The sequence below is a fragment of the Protopterus annectens genome, chromosome 7.part0 (assembly GCF_019279795.1).
Source record: "Protopterus annectens isolate FY-2018-M chromosome 7.part0, PAN1.0, whole genome shotgun sequence".
NCBI lineage: Eukaryota > Metazoa > Chordata > Ceratodontiformes > Protopteridae > Protopterus > Protopterus annectens.
Genome location: NC_056739.1, coordinates 610,420,758 through 610,437,959, shown reverse-complemented (window position 1 = coordinate 610,437,959; position 17,202 = coordinate 610,420,758).

Below are 17,202 nucleotides of genomic sequence, written 5' to 3'. Positions count from 1 at the left end.
GACTGTGACCATTCTGATTACCAGGACATACCTTTATCAACCTATGAGGATTCATATGCAGAGGAATCCAGTCCCTCTACCTCCCCTCCAGAGGATTTTTCTTTTGGTGAAACTTTGCATACTTTAAGAGAGCATTTCCACTGGGAATGCCAGGACTACCCTCAGTTCAAAAAGAGACTCAGAGAATTTTTAGAGTTGCCTCAGCACATGCCTCTAGTTATACCCCCTGTCCTGGATGTTGTAGATGATATCTTCATGGAATCCAGTCATACTCCAGACACTTTACCACTGGCCCCTAGAAAACCTGACGGGTACTACAGAGTACCTGATTCTCACAGATTTTTCTTTAAGAATCCTACTGGGGATCCAGAGACCATTTCCCAGGAACCTAAAGGCATTAAAGCTACTACAGCCAAAAACCCTACCCCTTCAGACAGGGATTCCAAAGCTTTAGACAGATGGGGTACGAAGGTATATACCTCTACAACTCTTGCCATCAGGGCATTGAATTGCCAGTTTCACATGTTGAAGTACCAACAACATATTATGGAACTAATTAAACAAAAAATAGTGTTACTTCCAGATTGTGCAGAAAATAAAGATTTACAAGATTTAATTCATTCTGCAAACCAAGTTAGTAAGCATACTTTGCAGTGTGGCTTTGATGCCCTAGAAGCATCTTGCAGGGCTGCAGTCACTGGGTCTGTACTGAGAAGGCATGCTTGGCTGAAGGAACAAATTTTACCAGATCATGTCAAATCAAAATTACTAGATGCTCCTTTAAATCAGGACCATTTGTTTGGCACCACAGCAGAAAAAGTTCTTAAAAAGATGGAGGAAAAAGCTAAGTCTATGCAAACTGTCAAAGAATTCTTACAAATGCAGCCACCTCGATTTAGTAGGCATTGGTCTTATAAAAACTGGTCCTTTCCAGCACCTGCCAGGCCTTCTCAGTCCAAACCCAGGGGAAGCAGACCATCAAGACTACAGTCTCAGGGTATGGAGAGATCTAAACAATGGAGTGCTCCCATCTCAAAAACAGGGAGTGGTAAGCCACCCCCTTATGGAAAAAGTTCACAATGACTTTTCAATTATCCTTCCCAGCCCTGCCCAATTACTTGCGCCCCTAGGTGGAAAACATGCTCTTCATGCAAAAAACTGGATGTCCATTACTCAGGACCGATGGGTTCTAAACATTGTATCCCAGGGATACAGATTCTATTTCCATTCACTGCCTACCCCAAGTGGGTTTCCAAACCTTCCTCCAAACCAGTGGGCAGAGGCTCAAAAACAAGTACTTTCCCTGCTCAATATCAGGGCTATTCAACCTGTTCCAGTAGAACAAAGGGGACAGGGTTTCTACTCCAGACTGTTCCTGGTGCCCAGAAAAGAGGGCTCTTGGTGCCCATTCCCGGATCTATCAATTCTCAACACCTTTCTGGTGGTCCCAAAATTCAAAATGCTTACCCTGCAACAGCTTCTCCCTATGCTAGCCAAGGATGCCAGTTAGTCACCCTAGACTTAAAAGAAGCTTAACTACACATCCCTATAACGGCATCCTGCAGGAAATTTCTATATTTCAGGGCAGGCTCTATGCCTTATCAGTTCTCTGCACTTCCCTTTGGCTTATCTACTGCGCCCAGAGTATTTACAAAGTGCCTGGCTCCAGCCATTGCATACTGCAGGCAGAAGAATATCCAAATTTTCCCATACTTGGACGACTGCCTGATTTAGGCGGACAGTCAGGAATTGCTACTTCAGCACCTGGCATTTGTAAAAAGACTCCTAACTTCCAGCAACAAAAAGAAATCACAACTGGTGCCCAGTCAAAAAATTGTATTCCTGGCATCAAGCTTGAATACAACTTCCCAGATGGCATTTCTCACTCCAGAAAAACAGGTCTGTTTGACCAACTACTTCAAACAAATGGCCACCAAAACCCAGCTGTCTGCAAGGAAAATACTGCAAGCCCTAGGGTTCATGGCCTCATGCATTCTGCTAATTCCATGTGCAAGACTGCATATGAGGAAGCTTCAATGGTACTTTAAAAAGTCTTCGGTGTCAGCATTCTCAGGACCTGGAAACAGTGATCCCTATCATATCTTGTCTAAGGACAGAGTTCCTTTTGTGGGCAGAAGCATGCAACCACAACAAGGGACTGCCTTTCACTCAACCCCTCGCTGCCGAAACCCTGACAACAGACGCATCAGACTATGCATGGGGAGCCCACATGGCAGGCAAATTCATTCAGGGCTTGTGGAGCCCAGGACAAATTCTCCTGCATATCAATCAAAAAGAGATGCTAGCTGTACAGAATGCTCTTGACAGCCTTCAAATACTTAATCCTTCCAGGACAGCTGCTTATAAATACAGACAATACCATAGTTATGTGGTACATAAATAAGCAGGGGGGAACCCATTCTTACCCACTCTGCAGGTTAGCCATGGCCCTGTGGAACACAGCCTTGAGTAACCAAGTGCACCTACAAGCTCAACTCCTGCCAGGCAAACAAAATTCACTGGCAGACAACTTAAGCAGAAATCTTCCGGACCTACACGAGTGGATATTAGAGTCCAATTCCTTCAAACTTCTAATCCAGAGGTGGGGACACCGGAGGTGGACCTCTTTGCCTCCCCCGAGAACCACCAGTTGAGCAAATTCTGCACCAGGAACCCTCACAGCAGGGCATGGAAGGTGGAAACCCTATCCTTCACATGGGAAACCCTCTCAATTTATGCCTATGCCCCGCCTCTCAAAAGTACTACTCAAGATCAAACAGAACAGACCAAGGGGAATTCTTATTGGTCCAGACTGGCCACGCCAGCACTGGTACCCACTCCTACGCAGTCTGACAACAGTGCCACCCTGGCACCTCCATCAGACACCTTCCTTGCTATCTCAGCAGGAGAGTCAGATTTTGCATCCACAGTTGCAAACCCTAAACCTTGCAGCCTGGCTTATCCCTTGAATACACCACCAACAACCCTCAGCAAACAGGTGCTGGATGTCATTCTTGAGGCCAGAAAGCCTAGTACTAGGAAATCCTATGCTAAAAAGAGGAAAAGATATTGTTCTTGGAATCATTCTCAAGGAAAGGACACAGCAGTGCCCTCCTTACCTCAAATTCTTGATTACCTAGCAGAACTACTCCACATAGGCCTATCCTTCTCCTCCATTAAGATTCATGCCTCTGCCATCTCAGCTCATTATAATATTGAGCCACCTCTATTGTCTCACCCTCTCATCAAACAGTTCCTGAGAGGGGCTAACAACTTAAGGCTCCCTAGGAGAGCTGCCACCCCTGCCTGGGACCTTAACTTTGTACTGGAAAAGCTCACGCTTCCCCGTTTTGAACCTGCTGCTTCAGCAGAGTTAAAATTCCTCTCTTGGAAAACAGCCTTGCTTCTAGCCATAACTTCAGCAAGAAGAGTGTCTGAGTTACAGGCACTAATGGCTGTGGAACCCTTCATTATTTTCCATGCCGACAGGGTTTCCCTCAGTACTAACCCATCCTTTATGCCTAAGGTGGTGTCCAGTGTGGCTCTAAACCAATCCATTCATTTGCCAACCTTCTTCCCTAATCCTTAGTATAAAGGGGAAAGGATCCTGCACTCCTTGGATGTGCACAGACAACTCGAGTTCTACTTTGATAGGACTAAACCTTTCAGAAAATCTGACCTGCTGCTAGTCAGCTTTGCTACAGGGGCAGAAGGCCATTTCAAAGCAAACCATTTCCAAATGGATAGCACACTGCATCCATTTCTGTTACAAGCACCATGGAAAACCTACCCCACAGGGGATCAGAACACATTCCACTAGGGCTACTTCCACCTCTACAGCATTTCCCAGGGGAGTCCCTACCAGGGACATTCTGGAAGCTGCAACCTGGAGTTCTGTACACACCTTCACCAAGCATTACCACTTACCTATTTTCTCTAAATTCAGAGCTAGATTTGCTGCAGCAGTCTTACAAGGCCTGCTAGCCAGCCATAAAACTTCTTGACTGCCTCCACCCTTCCTCAGCTTTGGGAATCAACCCAAGTGTGATGACTGCAACAGTGAAACATGAAGAACATAGTACAGTTGTGGGGTCTATATTAAATCATCGAATGCTTAGAAAAGCGAATGATGATGTATCGACCCCATGTAAGTGAAAGCTTACAAACTCGAATGCTTAGAAGAGCAATTTTTTTTCCAAGGGAAAACAATCGCTGTTAAAAAAAAAACACTTAAAACATAATATAAAGTGAGGGGCTTTGCCCCCCCACACCCCCTACTTAAATATACCAACTCCGAGATCGCACTACAGTGACGAAAACGGCAAAGTAACGGACGCTGCCAAGCAATTTCTTTCCCAGGGAAAGAATTTGCTTATATGCCGCTTTGTCATTTTGCCTTTTCGTCTTTTCAAGTTCGACCAAGACGCATTCGAAAGAATGCATCTTCGGTCATCTAATAGGAACCCCAATTGTGTACACTTACCATAAATGTAGATGTTCGAGTGTATTCACTGTTGCAGTCCTGGTTTCCCTCCCTCCAGCCCCCTGGTTTTCTCTATCCTTTCTACCTATCCTCTTTATGGCCATTTTTAATGGCAGTGGTATTTACTTTTTACTGGTGGTGTTCCACACCATATAATAGCTTCCTATTTAGGGGGGCTCCTGACATTTGGGGCAAGAAAAACTGATCTAGTGGTGATGGCTGCATGTTTTATACCCCTGACGACCTGATGTCATGGAAGAGGCTACAGCATCCGACTCGGAAATCCCAAGACTCTGGTATTCGGACTGACTGAGGGCTACCTGCAGGCAGATAGCCCAAGTGTGATGACTGCAATAGTGAATATACTCGAACATCTAAATTTATGGTAAGTGTACACAACTGTACTGTCTCTCAACTAGCCACTAGCCCCCAGCTAACTGCAAGGAAGATCCTGCAAGCTCTGAGGTTCATGGCATCTTGCATACTACTCATTCCATATGCCAGATTGCATATGAGGAAACTTCAAAGGTACCTAAAGAGCCTTTGGTGCCAACACTCTCAAAACCTGGAAACACTTCTACCTATAATTCCTTGCCTCAGAAAAGATTTTCTTTGGTGGGCAACAGCATGCTCTCACAACAAGGGCATACCTTTCTTCCCACCCCCCGCCACCCAGACCCTCACCACAGATACATCAGACTACACTTGGGCTGCACACTTGGATGGCAGGTGCATACAAGGCCAGTGGAGCTCACAGCTATTCCCTCTGCAAACCAATCAAAAAGAGATGATGGCTGTGCAGCATGCCTTGATAGCTTTCAAGCCCCCCCCCCCTCTCTCCAGGGGCTCACCTGATCAAAACAGACAACACCACTGTGATGTGGTACATCAACAAGCAAAGAGGAACTCACTACTACCCTCTATGCAGGCTGGCCATGACCCTTTGGCACACAGCCTCTGCCATGCAACTACACCTGTTAAGCACAATTCTTACCAGGCTCTCTCAACTCTTTGGCAGACCAATTAAGCAGAAATCTTCTGGACCCACACGAGTGGCAACTCAACAGAAGTACCTTCACCCTAATAACTCAGAAATGGGGAATCCTGAAGGTCGACCTCTTTGCCTCCCACACCAACCATCAGCTCAGCAAATTCTGCACCAGGGAGCATCACTGCATGGCTTGGAAAGTGGATGCCCTGTCCGTCCCCTGGGTTAATCTGTCGGTCTATACCTACCTCTCATCCACAGGGTACTGCTCAGAATAAGGGAGGAAAAACCAAGGACCATTCTTCTAGCTCCAGACTGGCCCCAGCAGTGCTGGTACCTCTTGCTGCGCAGCCTCTCCTCGCTACCCTTATGGCATCTTCCTCAGATTCCAAACCTCCTGACCCAGAGGGAAGAGGAATTCATGCATCCCCAGTTGCAGACACTCAGTTTGGCAGCTTGGCTTATTCCCAAACTCTGAAGCAATCTGCCAACCTCAGTAAACGGGTTCTGGATGTTATCCGTGAGGCCACACGTCCTAGCACCAGAAAGTCTTATGCTGATAAATGGAAAAGGTTCTGCACCTGGATCCAGGCTAAGGGAGCCAGTACAGCACAGCCTTCCCTCCCTCTCATCCTGGTTTACTTAGCTGACCTGCTACACAGTGGCCTCTCTTTTTCCTCTATAAAAATTCATGCCTCTGCTGTTTATGCTCATTTCCTCACTGAGCAGCCCCTTTTCTCACACCCTTTGATCAAACAGTTCCTAAGAGGGGATAGCAACTTGAGGACACCCAGAAGGGCACCACCACCCACTTCGACCTTAACTTTGTATTGGAAAAGCTCACCCTGCCCCCTTTCCAACCAGCTTCTTCTGCAGAGCTAAAATTTCTCTCCTGGGAGACAGCCTTCATTCTGGCCATCACTTCAACCAGAAGAGTCTCTGAGTTGCAAACACTCATGGCTGTGGAACCCTTCATCATCTTCCATGCAGACAGGGTATCCCTCAGAACTAGCCCATCCTTCATGCCCAAGGTGGTGTACAGTGTGGCTCTCAACCAGTCCATTCATTTGCCCATTTTTTTCCCTAATCCTCAGAACAAGGGGGAAAGGATTCTTCACTCTCTAGATGTGCACAGACAGCTCAGATTCTGTCTTGACATGACTAAATCCTTCAGAAAGTCTGATCAATTGCTAGTTAGCTCTGCTACAGGGGCAGAAGGCAAACAAACCATTTCCAAATGGATAGCACACTGCATCCATTTCTGCTACAAACAAGGAAAGCTTCCCCCCCAAGGGGGTCAGGACATAGTCCACCAGAGCAGCCTCCACCTCTGCAGCTTTCCTCAGAGGAGTCCCCACCAGGGACATCCTGGAGGCTGCAACCTGGTCATCTGTTCACACTTTTACCAAGCATTACCACCTGCCTCTCTTCTCCAAATCCAGGGCAGGATTTGCCTCTGCAGTCTTGCAGGGCATCCTAGCCAGCCCCTAGTTACATTGACTGCTTCCACCCTTTTCCTCTGCTTTGGGAATCAACTCAAATGTGATGACTACAACAGTGAAACACGAAGAACATAGTACAGTTGTATACACTTACCATAAATGTAGATGTTCTAGTGTATTCACTGTTGCAGTCCTGGTTTCCCTCCCTCCCTCCATCCCCTTTTCTTCTCTTTCTCCTTTTATTACCATTTGTTGTTCTCCTTTCCTTACAAGGGACATATTGGTATTTATTTTCCACTGGTGGGGTTTCTTCCACCAGAACCTGGCCTCCTACTTGGGGGTTCCTGACAGGTTATGGCAAGAAAAACTGATGTAATGGCGTTGGCTGCCTTACTTTATACTGCTGACGACCTGACATCAGTGCTCAAGCGACAGCAACCGATGCAGAAATACTAAGTCTGTGGTATTTGGGCTGGCCAAGGGCTACCCTGGCAGGGATAACCCAAATGTGATGACTGCAACAGTGTATACACTCGAACATCTACATTTATGGTAAGTGTACACAACTGTACTTTCGTGCACTTCCTAGGCCTCATGGCAGCCACAATTCCTATACTGCCACTAGTCAGGCTGCACATGTGGAAGTTCCAGTGGTACCTAAAAAAAACATCTGGTCACAACACAGCCACCCCATGGACTTTCAGGTACCCTTCTTACCATGTCTGAAGACAGAACTGAGGTGATGGATCCAGCAAGTACAGCAGAACCCAGGCCTACCCCTGCAACCCACCAGCCCAATACAGCACATGCACACAGATGGGTCCGATCTAGGGTGGGGAGCAACTATGAATGACCTCATGGTTCAGGCCCAATGCGAGCCCTCCCTCCAGAAAAAGCATATCAACATAAGGGAGATGACTGTGGTCCATCTAGCCCTACAGACCTTTCTCCCTCTTATGTAACCAGGACCCCTCCAAATCTTCACACACAGTACAACTGTGGGGACCAGGTCTTACCTGCTCTGCAGGCTAACAATGCAAGCATGGGTGTTAGCCTCTCAGCACAACATCTCACTACAAGCAGTCTGTATTCCATCCCAGGACAATTGTTAAGCGGATGTCCTCAGTGAATCCTTCTCTCTGCATCACGAGTGGATGTTGCACAGAGATTTGTTGTTAGACATTGTTCCCCAGTGAGGCACAACTGAAATAGATCTATTTGCCTCCCCCCATTACAGGCAGTTGCAGCTTTTCTGCTCCAGGGATCCCTCCCTACTAGCCTGGAGAGTGGATGCCTTCTCCATTTCCTGGAAGGGACTGTTCCTTTATGCCTTCCCTCTCTTCCCACTCATTCAGAAAGTCCTTCTAAAAATCCAGAGGGACAAGCCAAGAATCTTGCTGGTAACTCCCTATTGGGCAAGGCAGCATTGGTTCCCCCTTCTTCAATCTCTTGCCAGGGGCAATCACCACAAGTTGCCTCACAAGGTGGACCTGCTCACACAACAGAAGGGATATCTCATTCACCCACATCTGGAGATGTTCTGCTTAACCCTCTGGGTGATAAACTCTTGATCTCCTTCAGGCACCGTTACACAGAGGGCATGCTATCCATCCTGCAGGAGGCCAAGAAACCCAATACCAGGAGGTCATACATTTCCAAATGAAAAATGTTCTCCAAATGGTGTCTCCAAAGGCAAAAGACCCCTTCCGAGTGGAGGTTCCTCTAGTCCTAGCCTATGTGTGTGAGCTCATAAAGTCAGACCTTTCATATTCTTCAGTGAAAGTCCATTTATCTGCCATATGTGCCTGCTTACCTCTGGACCCACCCCTACTTTCCAGTTTGGGTGTCAAACTATTCTTAAAAGGGGTTCTCCACATTAAGCCACCAAAGAAACCTATTCCACCACCTTTGGACCTAAACTACATACTAGAAAAACTCACAGTTGCACCCTTTGAACCAGTTAGCTGTGCTTCTCTGCAGATGTGCACATGGAAAACTATCCTACTAGTAGCCCTTACTTCTTCCAGAAGAGTTTCAGAATTACAAGCACTAATGGGATCAGCACCCTACACAGTCTTCCACAAAGATGGGGTGACCCTGCGCAACAATCCCTCCGTCATGCCCAAAGTGGTCAATGAGCTGTCCCTCAGTCTATTCACTTACCCACCTTCTTTCCCTCCCCACAGAATGACAGTGAGCGAGTCCTCCACTCCCTTGATGTCCACAGACAATTAAGGTTCTATTTGGACAAAACCAAAGCTGTCAGGAAGTCCAGTCTGCTCTTTCTGTCCTTCCACCCCAGGGCCCTGGGCAAGGTGGTATCCAAACAAATTATTTCCTTCTCGATAAGGAAAACTATCTCCTCCTGCTACTCCTACCACAGAAAAGAATTACCTTATGGGGTTAAGTCACACTCTACAAGAGCTGTGGCCTCTTCTGGGGCCTTCCTCATAGCCTGAACACAACTACCATTCTTGAGGCAGCCATGCGGTCCTCTCTGTATAACTTCACTAAATATTACAAATTGAACCACGTCTGCAGAGCCAGGGCAGGATTTGCAAGGGTAATCCTGCATGGATTCCTGTAATCTGCAACTTCTTCCACCACCCTTCCGTCTTTTTGGGATGTGGCACTCTCCCACAGTAAGAATACTGCAACATGGGAGTAGAAGGACACAGAATAGTTGTGTAAAATCTTACCATAACCATAGATGTCCTTCTCTTCCATGTTACCATATTCCTTCCCACCCAACTGCCCCCCTTCATTACATTTACCCTGTCTAGATGGCATCCTTTTGGTTCTCCTTAGACAGTTGTCCGACTGGGCAGTCAGTTCTGAGGTCTGTGAGCTCAGATGTCATATTTAAGGCCCCTGGTTTATTGCCCTGCGTGTGATGTCCCACGCAGCTGGCAGCAACCAGGCTTAAGCTTTTGCATAGCAGCCGGACATTTGGGTTGCCAGAGGTGGGGGATCCCACAGTAAAACATACTGCAACGTGGAAGAGAAGGACATCTATGGTTATGGTAAGATTTTACACAACTACTGTTTGTAATCTATTCGCCATAATTTTTTTCATATATGTCAATTACTGTGTCAATAGGGGGCATAAACACACTCCTCTTTTTAAACATTAAGTTGTTACTGACAGGCAAAGAAGTTTCATTTTGGTAGAATAGCAGCTTCAAGTTTAAATTATAAATAAACAATTTTAAGTTGATAGTTTTTCTGACTACATCAGTTTTAAAAAGGAAAGACAGTCTCTGTCGGTACACAGGGAACCTGCATTAGTTGGTGGATCCCAGCCATAAACAAACTCTACAACAAAAGGAGGAAGCTACTACAAGATAGAGCAAAATCCTTAAAAGGGAAAACACCTTTGATCATTATAAGTAAAAAACTAAGAGCTCTCATAAAATCATCCAAGGCAAATTTTGAGAGAAAAGTCGCTAAGGACTCAAAAGACAATCATAAGGCCTTCTTTAGCTATATTAGAAACCTGGGAGGAAACTCCCAGACATGCTCAGAATTAGTTCAAAATGATGTAAAAATTACTGAACCTACAGACATTGCCAACATACTGGCTGACAGGTTCAGTGCAAACCTCTCCCCCCCAAAAGGTGAGATATCTATACCAGAGGATTGTAACCCCCCAAACATCTCAAACGCTCAGGTGAGAACTGCTCTCTCCAAGGCAAAAAACACAGCATCCATGGGACCAGATGGTGTCCCCGGTCGTGTGCGCCACAAACTCAATGAGGAATTAAACCCACAGTTAGGGCAGCTGTTTAATCTTAGCCTCACGTCGGGATACGTGCCTAAGGAGTGGCGTACGGCAACTGTGGTCCCACTTCACAAAGGCGGTGCCTCCACTGACCCTGGAAATTACCGTCCCATCAGCTTGACAAGCCTGATCTGCAAAGCTATGGAGAGGATCATAATGGAACTCATAAATAAAGACATAGGGGACTTGCAGACTTTGGATCCGACCCAGTTTGGCTTTGTCAAAGGCAGATCATGCCTCTTAAACTTGGTTGACTTTTTCGAAACAGTCACCAAAGCCATTGATGAGGGAAAGGCAGTCCACACAGCCTACCTTGACCTGGCAAAGGCTTTCGACACAATACCCCACTCAGGTATCATTGAAAAACTCATCAGCTTAAATGTAAACCCATACGTCACAAGATGGGTTGCAAACTGGCTAAGTGACAGAACCCACAGGGTCAGAGTTGCTGGCGCCATGTCAGACTCAAAGCCTGTCACAAGTGGTGTCCCACAGGGCTCTGTCCTGGGCCCACTCCTGTTCGGCATCTACTTTTCAGAAGTACAAGCAAACACAGGAGGATTATGGCTGACAAAATTTGCAGATGACTGCAAACTGGGCGCCATAGTTGAGAACACATCTGACACAGATATCCTTCAGAAGGGTCTTATAGAAATGGATAACTGGTGCCAGAGCCATGGCCTAAAGTTAAACGCCAAAAAATGCATAGTCATACCCTTTGGGAAAAACAAGGTTAACCCTAGCTACCATATAGGCGGCAACCCACTGAGCTCAGAAGAGGTTATCAGGGATCTGGGGACCCAGGTTGACAGTAACCTTTCGTTTGACACGTTGCCAAAGTAGTTAGGAAGACCTTCTACATTGCCCACCTGATCATGAAGGGATTCACATCTAGATCAAGGGAAGTCATCGTCCCCCTGTACTCATCACTCATCAGACCAATGATTGAGTACAATGCCTCATTCGGAATGTATCTGACACGACACCTGCAGCAACTGGAAAGGCCCCAAAAATTCCTCACCAAAAGGATAAAGGGTCTCAAAAATATGTCCTATGCTGCCCGACTGAAGGAACTCCAGCTCTATTCAGTCGCTTACCGTCTGCTCAGAGGTGACCTGTGCCTGATATACAAGGCCATGTCCAACCCAGAATTGATGAACATGCTTCACCTCAAAAAATCTAGATCCCTCAGAACTACAAGGCGGAGACTTAAACCTTGACACGGTTATTAATAGGACGTGCTGGAGGGACAGATTCATCACCCAGAGACTCCATATGCTGTGGAACAAAATCCCAGTACATGTGAGGCAGAGCACCTCGCTGGCTTTGTTCAAGAGAAATCTTGACCAATGGATGGGAGATCGCAGATATACCCCAGGGATTATCTCAGTGTCACTGCTTGACAGAGGCACAGCAAAATAATGGGCATAGTATCCTCCAAACTAAAGGGGTGGCGAAAGCCACAAAACTCTGGGCTAGGCTTATAAATGCCCTTGGGCAGATAGCCTAGTATGAACCTATGAGCCAGTCAGGCAGCCATAATGAGTACAGAGGCATTTACATCATCAAGCCACATTTCCATTTGTTGTGTACACAGCTGTAGGTGATCCAAGGACAGCTGTCCACACTTTCAGGAGTTGATCTGACCCATCAGATGTCCAGAAACTTGACTAGAGACTAGACAAGCACCAGGCACCAGATCAAATCTCTTACATTCAGAAAAGAAAAGTCTGTCCCCTCAGTAGTGGCCCGCCCCTCTAATAACCTAGACACATCTTCAGAGCTGCACTACGGATGTTACAAGCAGTTCTACATTATTCCTGTAGGGTAACACAAAACAGGCTTACAGTGCAAAAGAGGTTTCACTGTCTAGAAGTAGTCACTGAGAAAGCTACAATACCAAAATTAGCATTTATTATTTTACTGACATTAAATTATCAGAAAAGTCTGGCTGGGCATAGATATTATACAGTTTAACATACCACACGTTAACATACTACATAATACATTAGCATACTAATCGTCATCATCAGCCCCCTTTTTCCGATTTTTCTACATGCGGTCAGGGTATCGTGTTAACTGTCGCCAACTCTCTCGATTCAGTGCCACACTCCTGCCTTCTTCAACACTCATGCCTGACTGCCTCAGATCTTCTTTCACACAATCCATCCACCTCTTTGCCGGACATCCTTGCTTCCTCTTACCTTCTTCCTGTTTGTCCAAAATCTTCCTCACCAGATTGTCTTCTGCTTTTCTACACATGTGCCCAAACCACTGTAATCTGTTCTCCTTGATCATTTCTGCAATTGGAGCTACTTTGGTTTCTGCTCTTATGTCCTCATTTCTTCGTCTGTCCCGCAGTGTGTATCCTATCACCTTTCTCAGGCACTTCATTTCTATCACCTCTAGCTTCTTCAACTGTTCTGCTTTTACTGCCCAGGTTTCTTTACCATACAGTAGTACTGGTCGCACCACTGTCTTGTACATCTTACTTTTCAGCTACACCTGATACTCTATGCCAGTTAGCTGCAGCCTCTCGAATTGTAGCTTTGACCTCTTCTTTCAGACCACCCCTCTCCTCAACTACTCTTACCAGATACCTGAAGCTATTTTCCTGTTCCACTGTCTTCCCTTCCATCTCTGTTGTCAGCTTCTTCTGATTTCCCCAGTTTGCTGCCATTACCACTGTATTAGCATACTAATAGTAAATAAAAATAACAATGAAATGTACAGCAATGCAAAATAAGAACAAAAGCATACATATATCATCAGACTTATATATACAAGATAAGTACAGTTTAAATAAGTAAAATATTGCAATGAATATGAAACAAACAAGAAAGAAAGTCAATTTAGCATTACAAGAGATCGAAAATAATTTTACCAGTAAAATAAGTGTATAATAGGCTATAAGTAGGTGGAAAAATATGGTTTATCTCTCTACATTTGTATGTCATTTGCTGATTTTATAATATTGATTTTTGTGCAAGTATGGCATGATGCTTATAGAATTGTAGGAGTATTATTTAATACTAGGAAGGGGATGTACGACAAAGCATTGTCCCATTGTGTTTTTCTGCATTTGAAGGAGTGGGAGAGGATAGTATTGCAGTAGTCAAGAGAGAGCTAAGAAAGAGACCTAATTAGATCCGTTGAGAAGTTTTCTGAAAAGATACCGATCTGCAGCAGGTTAAGTACAGGGTCTCTTGTGTAGTGCATGTCTGCTGGTGTTAGACAGTGTGCTGTAACAAAGAGTCGGCAGTGTCAGTGGCGCAAGACATAGCACAATTTGTCTTTGGTGCCGGAAGACCAAAAGGCTGTGGGTTCTTTTCCCACGATAGGTGACTGGATTGCTGACACTGAAGTGCAGTATAAGGGAGTGTTGCACTCCCTCAGATGACACACACGCCAAACCAAGGTCCCATCTGCTTGAGTTGGCTGTAGCTCAGGTGGATGCAAAATATCCCATGACATATATCAGAAGAGTAGGGGAAGTTCCCTAATACCCATATTCCCCTAGTAATAGAAATATGACCTCAGGTCTCCCTTGAAAAGAGACCACTGGCCTAGTGGGATAAACTTGGTGAACAAAGGAAAAAAATAAATAAAATAAGAATTGTGATTGCTTTTGGAATTGAGCAAGCTGTGGATGAATATAATCTTGGCACTGATGTTCTTTGTGCTTCACTGTTGCAGTCATCACATTTGGGTTATCTGCTTGCAGTAGCCCTCAGTCGGCCTGATTATCAAAGTCTTGGGTCCTGCGTCGGTTGCTGTCTCATCTTCCGTGACGTCAGGGGTATAAAGCATGCAGCCGACGCCGTTACATCAGTCTTTCTTGCCGTGCGGTGCCCAAAGCAGAAGTAGTTTGCAAGTGCCAGTTGTCTGACTCCTAAAATTTTTGTTTTCGAGTTTCAGAACCGAAGTCTTCAATTACAGCTAAGTACCCCGTTGGGGAAACTTTTTCTTGCTCGAAATCGATGTCACTAAATGTCAATAACTGTATTTCTTGTCGAAAGCAAATACCTCATAAAGATTCTCATTCGTACTGTATTCCTTGCTTAGGCCATGACCATGACGTACCTCACTGCGGTTTTGTGCCTTATTTAAACCACAAACTCTTCGTCGTCGGTATATTTTCACTTCTAAATATTTTGGTACTCAGTTAAATTATCCAGATATGTCTTCGGTAAGCCACCCATCTACCGACATTCCGAAAAAACGCAAAGATAAAGACAGAGACAGGCCGCCTAGGTCCAAAGCTGCCGATAACGCTTCTCCTAAGCTAGTCTCCAGTTCTCCGGTACACAGTGAGGTGCTTTCGCAGCTCCTGATACCCGCTACTTCAGATTCACAGGCCTCTACTGAGACCCATTTGGAGTCCGGTATGCTGCGAGATGCTTCAATTCTGGAACCTGCGGATGTCTTTACCTTGGATGGGTCCGGAGCCGCTGTGCAGGCACCGGCTTATGAGGGTGTATTCAGGCCTACTGACTTGCATATTAAACCAATGCTATCTTCTTCTTCTAGGTCTACAACTCAAACCATGTCTAGGAACCTGACACCCAGACCGAATGGTCATGCTTCTTTGCCTAAAAAACAAATGATAAGAATGGCTGAAGAACTTATTATTTTAATCAGGGAAAGCCAACCTTCCCCCTCTAAGAGACCTAGGACTGAATTTGCTTATGATACTTCTGATCAGGATTCTGAAATTTCTGTCTCCTCTGGTGACCAGGATTTTCCCTTATCTGCCTATGAGGATTCTGATGCAGAGAACTCTGTTCCCTCTGCTTCTCCCCCAGAGGATATTTCTTTTGGTGAAACCTTGCATACTCTTAGGGAACATTTTCACTGGGAAAGCCAGGCCTACTCTGATTCTAAAAAGAGGCTTAGAGATTTCTTACTCCTGCCCCAACACAGGCCTTTAGCTATCCCTCCTGTGCTGGACATTGTTGACAATGCCTTTTCGGAGTCTAGCTTGGCCCCTGACTCTTTACCTCCTGCTCCCAGAAAACCTGATAGATATTACAGGGTTCCTGATTCTCATAAGTTCCTTTTTAAAAATTCTACTGCAGACCCTGAGACCATTTCACAGGGATCCAAGGGCATTAAGGCTACTACTGCCAAAAATTCTACCCCCTCTGATAGAGATTCCAGGGCCCTGGATAGATGGGGTAAGAAGGTATACACCTCTGCAACCTTGGCCATCAGGGCCTTAAATTGCCAGTTTCATATAAAGTATCAGCAGCATATTATTGGATTGCTTAAACAGACAATTATGCTGACTCCTGATTGTGCTGAAAATAAGGATTTACAGGATTTAATGCATTCTGCTGAACAGGTTGGAAAGCATACTTTGCAATGTGGTTTTGATTCACTGGAGGCATCTTCTAGGGCTGCTGTCACTGGGTCTGTACTTAGAAGGCATGCTTGGCTTAAGGAGCATTCTTTGCCAGATCATGTTAAAGCTAAATTGCTGGATGCTCCCTTAACTCAGGACCGCCTGTTTGGTGACAAAGCAGAAGTCCTTAAAAAGATGGAGGAAAAAGCTAAATCTATGCAAACTGTTAAAGATTTCTTACAAGTGCAGCCTCCTAGATTTATTAGGCATTGGCCCTCAAAAAATTGGTCCTTTCCTGCCTCTTCCAGGCCTTCTCAGTTCAAACCCAGAACCAGCAGAACAACCAGGCTTCAGTCCCAGGGTACGCACAAGACTAAGCAGTGGGGGGCTCCCACTTCCAAATAAGGGAGTAGTAAGACTCCCCCCTATGGTAAGCTGTCTCAATGACTTAATTTTAAAACTTCCAAGCACTTCTCAACTGACTGCTCCTTTAGGGGGAATGATTGCTCTGCAAGCAAAAAACTGGGAACTCATTACCCAGGACAAATGGGTTATAAACATAGTTCCCCAAGGATACAGATTTCACTTCCACACATTACCAAACCGAAACGATTGGCCAGATCTACCCCCAAATCAGTGGGCAGAGGCTCAAAAGCAAGTGCTCTATCTCTTAAGATTAAAGGCTATTCAGATTGTACCAGAAGAGGAAAAGGAACAAGGTTTCTACTCAAGACTTTTCCTGGTACCCAGAAAAGACAACTCATGGCATCCTGTCCTGGACCTGTCTATCCTAAACACCTTTTTGGTGATTCCAAAATTCAAGATGCATTCTTCACCAGTTGCTTCCCATGATAGGCAAAGATGCGTGGTTGGCAACACTGGATTTAAAGGAAGCCTACCTGCACATCCCAATCAGGGAATCTTGCAGAAAATACCTACGCTTCAAAGCAGGTTGCATGCACTATCAGTTCTCTGCACTGCCCTTTGGCTTATCTACTGCGCCCATGGTATTCACAAAGTGCCTAGCTCCAGTCATTGCATTTTGCAGGCAAATAAATATTCAAATATATCCATACCTGGATGATTGTCTAATTCAGGCAGAAAGCCAGGACATACTTCTGAATCATCTGGCATTTGTACAAAAGATGTTACCTTGTCTGGGGT